This window comes from Chelonoidis abingdonii, chromosome 4 (assembly GCF_003597395.2).
Source record: "Chelonoidis abingdonii isolate Lonesome George chromosome 4, CheloAbing_2.0, whole genome shotgun sequence".
Lineage (NCBI taxonomy): Eukaryota > Metazoa > Chordata > Testudines > Testudinidae > Chelonoidis > Chelonoidis abingdonii.
In genome coordinates this window covers 28,459,243-28,470,448 of record NC_133772.1, presented here as the reverse complement: position 1 = coordinate 28,470,448, position 11,206 = coordinate 28,459,243, and the positions used below count along the sequence as shown (strand labels likewise).

At 40.6% G+C, this 11,206-nt stretch overlaps 1 pseudogene; it reads right to left on the bottom strand.

The window, feature by feature from the left end:
- Positions 1 to 322: 322 nt before the first annotated feature.
- LOC116833489 (olfactory receptor 5AR1-like) lies at positions 323 to 2,791 on the bottom strand (annotated as a pseudogene).
- Between the last annotated feature and the right edge of the window lie 8,415 nt (positions 2,792 to 11,206).

Here is an 11,206-nt window from a genome sequence, read left to right as displayed (position 1 = left end):
TGGCAAGCAACATTTATATACCATATTACGTCATAAGACCAACAAGTGATACAGCATATTTTCAGGGGTGTGCAGACGTGGGTACATAGGTTTTTTGCAGGTCAGAGGGCTATTGCTTTGATGTTCTCGAAACATTCCCACGTTGCTATCCTTGATCAAAGTACTTAGCAAAGTTGACATAGGTTATGAAAGCAGGGTCATAGAATCATGTCACAAAACAGCATAGTATGAATTATTTATCCATCAACACCATCACAGAAACCTAACCAGAATCAGCCCACAACCATCAACCGGTCATCTTACCTCACGTCCACCAATGTAATTACGCCATCATAGCAGCAATGCCCTCTGCTAGTACATCGCCTAAAACTGGACAGTTCTACGGAAAAGGATATGGACACAAATCAGATATTAGGAATGGCAATATCAATAAACTGTAGAGAAGCATGCAGCCTCCCGGCCAACAATAGCAGACCTTAAAGGTGACCATCCTGCACAAAAAAACTTCAGGACCAGACTTAAAGAGAAACTGCTCAGCTTCATATTCATCTGCAAAGTTGACACCATCAGCTCTTGACTAAACAAAGACTGGAATGGGCTTGCCAACGACAGAACCAGTTTCTCCTCCTGGTTCACACCTCAACTGCTAGAACAGCCTCATCCTCCCTGTAACTACCTCAATTATCCTCTACTTGCTGCCACAGATATAACCTGCCCACTGGAAATTTCATAATCATCGACAAGTGGATTCACCCACGAAGCCTCCATGCTCCAAACGTCTGTTAGTCAAAGCCACAGGACTCTCGCTTGCTTTTGACAGGATCAGACACACGGCACCCTCTGTACTTAACTTGATAAGGTCTTAAAGTACTTCACTGGGGAAGATCTTGATACCCTAAAGGTCTTTGGATGTCTTCTAAAGTTCTGTCTAGCGCAAACCGAAGTCATGTCCTTGATGCAAGAAATCACTGAGTGACATTGTTCTGGCCTGTTATAGAAGGTTCAGTCTGTATGTAGTAGTCCTTTGGATTCAAAAGTATGATCGTGGAAATACATTTCGTAAGTTCCTGCATTGCCATTTTTATTTTTTTAAAATTCCGAAAAAATTTTTCAGTGCTTATGTGTGGACGGGTGCAGCCTTAAATTGGTTTAACGCTGCTAAAATTGGTATAAACGCGTAGTGTAGACCAGGCCATAGTCTTTCGAGGATATAGTCACTTCCTCACATAAGTGTGACCTACCTTTTTTTGTTCCAACATGTATGAATTTGCATTTTGCCTTATTAAAACACCTGTTGTTTGAATGAAGTCCATCTTACCAAGTAATCCAGATCACTCTGTATAACCACCCTGTCCTCATCATTATTTAGCACATCACTAATCTAGAAATAATTGGCAAATTTTACTGGAAATGATTTTATATATCTTTTTTCAGATTGTTGTTAAAGATTTTGGATACCATTGAGCCAAGAATAGATCCCTGAAGGACCCCACTAGGAACTGATAATGATTTCCCATTTAAAATTACGTTTTGAGCTCTAGCAGGGAGTTTTTAATCTATATAATGTGCACGACATTGGTTTTTCATAGTGCTGTTTTTTGAATTAATATGTCATGCAGCACTAAGTCAAATGCTTTACATAAGTATATTATATCAATACAGTTACATTTATTAACTAAATTTATAATCTCTCCAAAAATGAAAATCAAATTCATGTGGCAAGACCTCTTCATTTATTTATTCATTTGTTCTCATTCTTTTCCTTTTATACTTTCCCACCACACATGATGAGGCAAAGTTACTTCACATTAACACCCATGAGGACATACAATGATCAGAATTGGTGGCATCCCTCTCCCTCTTCAACCTACTTTTGCACTAGAACCAGCATTTCTTCTATAGCGGAAAGGTAAAATCTTGCTGCACTATACTTTTTGTCAACATTGATTTGCTCAATATTTTAAACATACTGATTAAATAGAGAGCTGTTCCCTCTTTCTTTAGTCATTTATTGACATCTTCACATCCCTCAAGAGAGTACTTTCCAACGTGAAATCCTTCTCAAGCCATCCTTCACCTCCTTGTTCCTCAGACTGTAGATCAGGGGGTTCAGCATGAGGATCACCACTGTGTAGAGCACAGAGACCCACTTGTTTTTCTCCATTGAATAGCTGGAACTGGGTGTCAGATACATGAAGCCTGTGGTACTAAACAAAAAATGTGACAACTGTTAGGTGGGAAGCACAGGTGGAGAATGCTTTTTGTTTCCCCTTGGCAGAGCGCATCTGCAGGATGGTGGAAAGGATGAACATACCACTGAAGTGAATATACATACAAAGGTAGCAAATATAAAGACCAACATCTCAGTGATGCTGGTATTGGAGCAGGAAAGCGCCAACAGGGGAGTCATGTCACAGAAGAAATGGCTGATGACATTAGAGTTGCAGAAGGACAATCTAAAGGTACAAATTGTTTGTGTAACTGCATTCATGAAACCAAAGAGGTATGAGCCTCCTGTAAGTTGAGCACAGACTCTTGGAGATATGAGGGCCATATAGAGCAGCTTTCCAGGAGTCCTGCTGCCTAATGCTTCCCTGCACTTCGTTCCAATCACATTACTTTCCCAGTGCCCCAGGATTCCTGCTTCTTGACATCGCCTGACTGTCCCTTCCAGTGCCCTTAGCCCTCCCCTCTCCCTGGCTGCCATCAAGCACTTGTACTGCAAAGCCTCTTTTTCTTTCCACCCACTGCTTCCATCCCTCCCCAATTGTCTGGATTCCCTGGTATCCATTCGAGAGATGCACCCTCCCCTGCCATCAGTTCTCTCTCTCTGCAAACCCCCCAGGCAGTCTGCTCTCCACCACTTTGAGTCCTGTAGCTACCCCAGTCATTAATTCTGCCTTCTTATTACCAATTTAATCAATTTGCCAAAGAATGTAAACTTTACAAACTAGTGTATGAAAATCAGAAAGAGAATAATGTTGTAGAGGTATTGTCATTTTTGTTTTAAACTATTAATGTGTAAATGTGGCAAGAACTATATATTGTACTAATAATTGTTGCAAAAAGACTTACATCTTTTGCTGGGTGTCTGCTTGCAATTATTTATTATACTATTATTTTTCAATTTTTAGTAACACAATTGCATTGTTTGAATAAATGCATTATTATAGTCAGAGTTGACTCTTGTCAAAGCAATTGTGCATCTTGTAGAGTAAGAGCTAATTAACTATGAAGATCCTGTAGCTAAATGCTACTAGTGGGTGACATGTTTCTTCATTATTTATGGAACCAAAACCTCGGCATATCTTAATTTGTGTTTGTGGGTGTGTTACACATTTTCGTTGCTTAAACAATCCAAACTTCCAGCAAATTTAGGTTTTTATGCAGCTTAATCTATTTGATATTAGGTGACCAGAACTGAGCACAGTATTCTAGGAGAGGGTACACCACTGAGATATAGAATGGCATTATAATATTTTCAAGGTTATTCTTAATTCCATTCCGTAGGCATATTTGACCCTTGCTACATGCTGAGCAGCACTTTCCCTGAGCTGCCCACAGTGACACCTAAATCTTTGCTCTGAGATATACTATAGTTTATTTAGAAACCAGACATGTGTAGAAGTAGACTGTGTTTTGCCTCAAATCCCATGATTATTTCATTTCCTTATTAGGATCTAGTGAGGGTCTTTGTCAAAAGCATTTTAAAGACCAAATAATAAGGACAGGACAGAAAATCAGAATTCTCTTCAGTGAAAAGTTTAGTGTTTACGACATTTGTTTTCATTCCAATATGGCACAAAACCAAGATCTATTGAAATTTTTCATGAGGATAACAGAGAGTGCAGATTGCTGCTGCCCCAATAGCTGTGTTCAGGTCTCTCATCTGGGATGTATGAGACCCAAGTCCTTGCTCTGACTCAGACAGAGTTGACCCTGGCCCTCTGACATGAGTGCCCTGACCTCCCGGCTATAGAGTCAATCATTCCTATTAGAGCCTTTCCAATTCATACAAATAATTCAGTAGTCATTCAGTCAGAAAGTCAAACACTCATTCAAATCAGCTACTGGACAGGAGGGTAGGAAATTCTGTACCGATCTTTACAAATATTACCATGGCTGATCCAGAGAATCACAGCTAGAAAGGTTTCAGAGTAGCAGATTACAATAGGAAGAGCGGCCGTGTTAGTCTGTATCCTACTGTATTTTCCACACCATGCATCCAATGAAGTGGGCTGTAGCCCACGAAAGCTTATGCTCAAATAAATGTGTTAGTCTCTAAGGTGCCACAAGTATTCCTGTTTTTTTTTTACAGCTATAAAGGCGTGTTCTAGAATAGCCAGTAGCCCAGTGGTTAGGGTGCTCATCTGGGGTATTAGAGATGCTGATTCAAAACTCTGCTCCAAATCAGGCAGGCAAAACAGATATATGAACATGGTTGTCTAAAGACCTAGGTGATTTCTCTGGCTATTCTGTGGTGAGTCTCTTGCTGGTCTCTAATTCACTGGATCACCCCTAACACCAGTTTTAAAGATAGATACAACATTTCGTCTCCCGCCCCAACCATATCCTCCACTGTAAGAACTGTTTTAAATGAGATTATGATTAATTTTGTTAGCAGCTCATGAACTTCCCTCTTGAGTACCTTCAGAACTCTTGGGTATATCCCATCCAGTCATGGTGACTTGCTTATAGTGCTCTACAAACATTTATAATTTTCATTTTTGGCTACATACCTTTTCTTAATTTCACTCTTTTATCTGGTACCCTGAGAATGTCCCTTTGTGTTCCCAATTTTTCTGTCTTCTAGTCACTTCTGTTCTATACTTTCCTATCTTTGTATTACTTGCCTCTCTAAGAATCAAGACTCTATCCATGTAGAGTCTTCCTCAGTACCGCAGCTCTGAGTTTAAATAATCTCTCTTCCTTGACTTTGTTACTTTTCTGTGGTTGTTGTCTGTTTCTTAACTAACTAGCCAACAAACTAAAGAGACAAGGTGGGTCAGGTAATATCGTTCCTTAGATTGACGTCTGTTGGTAAAAGAGACAAGCTTTTGAGCTGTGAAAGACAGAAATTGGTCTAATAAACTATATTACCACACTCATGTCTCTCTAATATCCTGGGACCAACTCAGCAATAACAACACTGCAACTAACTAACTAAAACAAAACACAAAAAGGCCATTTTTTCAAAAGTTACATTCTGTTTGCTTTGTCCAAAAATTTTAGAATATTTCCCCTTGTTGAATAGTCAAAATGGTCAATTAAATGAACAGAGGTAAATTCATCCCAGTGTAATCCACAGACTGCAATGCATTTACCTCAGAACTGAATTGACATTGAATGTTACTCACAATTTAATGGTATGCAGTTTGGAAATTGAAAGCGATTATCTTCAAGTGCAAAACAAAAATAAATCAAAAAGGCTGTTCAGGTCTCCATGTGAATAACCCAGACTCCCTCTTATTCTGGTGGTCGTCACTGGACTGAAAATTCTTCTATGCTGTCTGGCACAACAGTTTAATCAGACTTTGTGAAAAGATAATGATGTCAGCCCCAAGATGCTGGTAAAGACCAGCCTATCTTGGTTGATTAGCATTTATGTTTAAGAAAGGGCAGATCTTTGGCACATGATCCATGGGAGTGTCTTTGTCCCCAAAGCTCCTGATCTTCCAGAATGTACATGAACTGAAATAATGAGAGTGTCCAGAAAGCATAGTAAATCTTTAAATAGAAGTCAGGTAACAGCTTGGCTTTCAGACAAGGATGCTTACACTTTACACAAATTGGCTCGAATACATTTTGAAAGAAACAAGACCATTGTTTCAGATGTGGATGCTCAATAACAGGCAGATTTGGTGGATATGCACCAGTTCTGTTCACCAATTAAAGATAACGAGGGTGAGACAGTTACTGGGTCTTTTTACCCTGAAGAATTACAAGAAGTAAACCCCACACGAGACATGATTTACAGGATTGAAAAAGTTCTAGCGGAGAAAGGAAAAGGGAATAAAAAGCAGCTACTGGTGAAATGGTTAGGGTGGCCCGATAAGTTTAACAGCTGTGTGGAAGCTTCTCAACTCTGCGACATTTAGACACAAACAACAACAACAAAAAAGATTCCCCTTGCAAAGACAGAGAGAAAGAGAAATGAGCGATGGCGGGTTTTACATTACTTTGCCCAGCAATGCCAGTTCTGCAGTTTTTCCCCAAAACACCATCTTGAACTTTACAATATGGCTAATTAAGCCCTTGGATTGCCCGGGTGCCTGAGAGATAGGGGTTAGTGGAAATACAATACCTGCACAGCTGGAATACTATCAACAAAGACATCCCTTTGAAAATTACCTTTGGAGATATGATGTGGAATTTCATCCTACAACAAGGTTATTACTCGACCATATCTGAATTACTGGATCATATGAACACCAGCGTGGCTTGTCATCCTGGACCACCTGAGGTGGTCCTGAACTACAATTCTGTGGGTAGAAAAGTTAGACTTAAATCTACCAATTTTATGTATATGTTTTCTACCAGCAGGGAGCTAGCTAACATTCAGGGTTTGGGCACCAAACACAACATCCAAAAATTCCCCTTCTCAGCAGACATCACAGGGCTTTTAACTTTTTGTGTCTGTTCACAGATATTGTAGAACACCAGTTTGTGGGGGACTTTTCTGTTCCCCTGTTACACTGCATCCCTGTCCAAGGAAGTAATAACAAGTTTGTTACCATCACCTAATATAAACCTCATTATGTTCCTGTCAGTAAACACCACATCAACTCCATCACCATTGAAATAAAGACAGATCAGAACAGACGCATCCCATTTCGCTTCGGCAAGGTGATTGTCAAGCTGCATCTGCGTCCGCGGAGACAGCGCAGTTTCTAAAAAGCAAAACACTATTATGGCAATCCTAAAAAATTATGGCGACCCCACCATCTACAGAAACTATTACAAAGCCCAGGCTGGATATGCCCTTCCTGGATATCATGAATCCCCCGTGATGTACGGTCCAGGTGTGGGTGGAATATTTTGTAGCCTCTTTCAAAAAGCCGTACTGCTTTTGAGGAGGAGGCTAGAGATTATTAAACCCCACATAAAAACTGCCACTCAAAACATAGCTAAAGACATTGTAGGTCATGTCTCCCGCACTGTTCTGGAGAAGGTGGGGAATACAGCTTCACAGGAAGGATAGGGGCTGATGTACATTAAAAGGAGGAAGAGAAAAAGAAATACATCATACCCGTGACACACAGGTCCCCCAAAACCCTTTAAAAGAAGGGCTTTGACATGTAGGGCCAGCCATAAGCAAAAGTCCAAGAGGAAGCCTGAGCAAAAGAGGAGACGCGCTCTGCCTGGTAAAAGAGAGAGATTTTAATCAACATGGCTTTTGTTCACTACAGGTCTGAAGAATGCACCAAATCCAAACTAGACTTGTTTCAAATAGCCTTTACGCAGACCAGCATCGAGAAAAGCATCTACATCGAGGTGCCGCCTCTATCGGCCATTACAGAGTCTGCCCCCATTGACTTTTTTATAGCAGGGAATGGATTGAAACAACACGCTGCTGTACCTGTGTTGCAAGATTGTAAAAGGAGACGGAACTGAACTTCCCATGATTGCTTCACCAGATGCTTCTTTCTTTAGAGTGAAACTCTTTTATTACACAAAGTTTTTATAAGCATGTGTTTCTTTTTCAGCACATGCACTTGATTCTGTGTTAAAGGTATGTTTCCTTTTAAGGTATTGAGCGCTATTTCTGAGATGGCCGCTACTAGATTGTCAGAGGCTAAACACAGTATAGACCTCCTTTGCTGGGGGACAATTGGCTAAGTAATTTTAAAAGGTCCAGGTTTCTCTTCAAGCAGCTAGACATGTTTTCAGTCAGCAGCCCCAGCTGTTAAAAATGGGCCTGCCAATAATTTATCTCTTTTTATACCCAGCTGTTGTTCTTTTCAAAGTATAAACCGCCGGCCAGTCTGGAGGGAAAAGACCAGTTCTTAGTCTATACGCTTCTGATGTGGAAGCATTTAAATACACCACCAGATAGCCATAAGGTCTTTTGGTAGCATCCTCAAAAGCTTCTAGAAAGAATTGAGCTTTGCCGGGGTACATTTGCCGAGTGAGCGCAGCAATTTGTAATTTATTCCTGGGTTGTTTTTTTTTAACAGAACCATGTACTTTGTGTTTACATTAATCATGCAACTCTTTTTTCCCTGACAAAATAAGTTTTGAACTATATACATAATGCTCAAGTTTCTGTGATGCATGTACTTGGTAAAGGCTTTCTTGATTTCATCGCTTTCACAAGAAGAGTTCATTAGATCGTCTATGATAATCATATTTACTTTATTAGCAAGAAACAAACGGTCATCATCAAAAGCATCAGGCAGCCCCTTCACAAAATTGATAAAGGAATATTTATAGAGCAGTTCATTATACAGTGGTTGCCAACAACTGTGACACAACACAGTATTCTCAGGCATAACAGACAGTGTTTGTTTGGCATTATCCAACACGTTTTTTATAAAGTAACTTTTTCTGCACTGAGAATTGCAGAAAAGGGGTGTTTCCACCTCGTAACCATTTTTCAAAAGCTGTAGGGCAGGGTTTTAAAACCCTCTCCTAGGATCCTCTTGCTGTAAATGACTTTGTGTTTTTTTAAGGGTTTTTGTCTCTATTTGCCACTGATTTTTGTTTCTTACGATAGAGGGCTGCTGCACCTCTGTCTTTTTTGAGATGTTTTCTCACAGACCCATGCAATAGTCCAGCACTAGATCTTTCAAACTGTCAAAGTTGATCTTTTCACAGTTTGCTACATTTAGGGTAATACCTTTGAGTTTCACCTAAGCCTTTCCTCCCAGCAGCTTATACTCATATGTTTTCAGGCCTGCCAACACAAACTCGGTGATGTGTTGATCTGGGAGGATCTCGCTCATGAGGTCCCCTAAATAATCCCCCAGAGGGGGATTCCAGTCACCCTGCCTTTTCACAAATATCACTGAGTCAGTGTCGTGGTACAGGCACCACTCTTGCAACCTGTCTAGGAGGGTGTATAGTTCTAAGCAGGTATAAGCGGTGGTGAAACAAGCTATGAAAACACTGGTATTGCCAGAGACAGAGTACCGTTCTTTTGCGTGCTTCCAAGACACACACACTGTTTCATCGTCGATAAATTCGCAGGATGAAACCTTGCAGTTGGGGGAAAACAGGTACTCAAAAAGTCAGGGTCTCTCACAATGCTGCTGTTGGGTAGGTTGGTTCTTTGACCGAATTTACCCCACAGAGAATTTAAAAACAGTTTAGCACTTTTGGTGTTTAGCAGGATTCAATCTGATCTCGTGTTGGCACAAATGCATACTTTCTTTCTGGTAGAAATTGTTAACGTACTTATTTTGTTTTTCTTCGTCTGTGCACCAGCCAGGATACCTTGAAGCCTCTTGTTTCTGGCAGAGATGTAATTTTATGTACTCTGAAAAGAGTTAATCAGATTTTTCCTTAAAATGCCAGATTTCATAGATTTTAGCCACCACATATCCCTTCACTGTGGCCACGTTTAATTCCACCCTACACCAAGTCCCCAGGATGGCCCTCTCCTCGTCAGTATGGGTGCATGTCTCCCGCTGCTTGGTTTCTGCACAGGTTCGGCATAGTGGGAACATAAGCTTGCCACCCACTCTGACAGGTAACAATGGGAAAATAATTTGCAAGGGGTCCAGATTTGTCATAAACGGTATCTGGGTGTCCGATAGGGTATTCTTTGGTTTTGTTTACAAAAGGGTACAGGCTGGAAAAATCATAATAGTGGATTTCTTCCCCAGGGTTAGGCTTGTAATATAAGCAGATAGCATTTGTTCTCCCCCTAAAAAGAGCATTCCTAGGCATGAGAGGCCGGGATAACTGGGCTCAGTTTAAAAAAAAATCTGCAAGCTCCCTGTTTCTTTCATCACCTCCCACTCATGGTCCCAGAGACTCCTCACTACAAAACTAAGTCTTTTCAGAGAATCAGTCTTGAGCTGCGTCTTGTAATAAAGAAACCCAAAAGTTGTCCCCGTTATAGGATTTTGTGCTTTTTCACAATAACAGGTAACACAGCCGTGAAAAAAAACCCATTAAACTCAAAGGCTGTGCGCACCCCATCAACACTGGAATAACCATCTAAAAAGTAGGGGCCTACCTGTAGTTCCCCACCCTGTAAAGCATGCCGTATTTGTATATTTTCTTTGTGAGAGAGATACAACAGCCACTGAATAGATAGGGTCAAATCTCTCTTTTTCTGCCTGTGATAGGTGTCTGGAGGGAGAAGAGCTACAGTGTTAGGCTCCAAAAACATAATCCTGTATATAGCCATGCAGACAGATGCCAGTGCTATGTACTGGAATGGATCTATACACAGTGTTATCTTGGTGAATTTATCAGGTTCTTTCTCTACTATATCTCCCTTCTCTGTCATTTTCATAATCTCTTTTTTGTGTAGGATACAAGCCTGTCTCAAAATTTTGACATCTTGCTGACAGTAATACATGAGCTCTTTCTGTCAGTCAAACACCTCAGAGCTGTGGTCCTGATAGCAGTTGAGAAACTCTGCTTTTTTCCTGGGCATCATGCTTTCTACACCATAGTGCTCCACACCGGGCATAGGCCCCACATAATTTTGATTTTCTAAAATGTTAAAAAAAACGTGGAAAATACCCTTTGCACCCTTCAAACTCCATTGCTTGTGGTAGCTTGCTAAGCTTCATGGGTAAGAAATTTAAAGAGTCTATAAAACAAACCCCCAGGGCCTTAACTTCCACACACATTAGTTTATTACCCTGAGTGATCAGTTCTAGGCACATCTTTTCCTTCAAGTAACTGTCTAACGAAGTACGCACCGTAACCTGTGGAATTGTGTACTAGGAACGTGTAGTCCCGAAACTCTTTGCCAATACAGGTCTAAACAAACATAGAAAGACACTAATCGCCCTTAAATTCCCAGGATTTTTCTGGCTTTAGGGACATAGCAAAAATGCAGTTGGGCACATGGAACCCTCTCTCCTGGGTGCATTCAAAATAATAAAAAAAATATACTTTTCTGAGAATTCAGGCTTTCTAAGGCTGTCCATAAAACAGAGGTGGCTGTCTACATCACCAACAATCAAATCCTGACACTGCTTACACTGTCTCCCTTTACACCTATGCCGCTTGTCCACGTAAGACT